The sequence below is a fragment of the Cyprinodon variegatus genome, unplaced genomic scaffold, assembly GCF_000732505.1.
Source record: "Cyprinodon variegatus isolate N-32 unplaced genomic scaffold, C_variegatus-1.0 Scaffold1175, whole genome shotgun sequence".
NCBI classification, from domain to species: domain Eukaryota; kingdom Metazoa; phylum Chordata; class Actinopteri; order Cyprinodontiformes; family Cyprinodontidae; genus Cyprinodon; species Cyprinodon variegatus.
The window spans coordinates 96,187-96,472 of NW_015151628.1; positions in this window are offsets into that span (position 1 = coordinate 96,187).

Here is a 286-nt window from a genome sequence, read left to right on the forward strand (position 1 = left end):
GTTAGAACAAAACTACTTTGGTGTTTATTTGGTTTTGTCTTTCTACAGATCTCTTACATTTTGGTCGGATAGCCTGCGCAACGCATGTGACGTTGGTGAAGACTGTGTGAGGATGGGGGAGAAAGGAGGATCTGGTGATCTGATGTCCTGGTTTTTTACATCCTGTGAACATTCTCAGAAGAGTATCTGTGAGAAAGCAGCTAAAACTAAACACATGTTTGTGAATGAGTGAAGTTCATTCCGGTGTAGGTACCAGATTGACTCGGGGGCCTGCGCCTTTTGATGA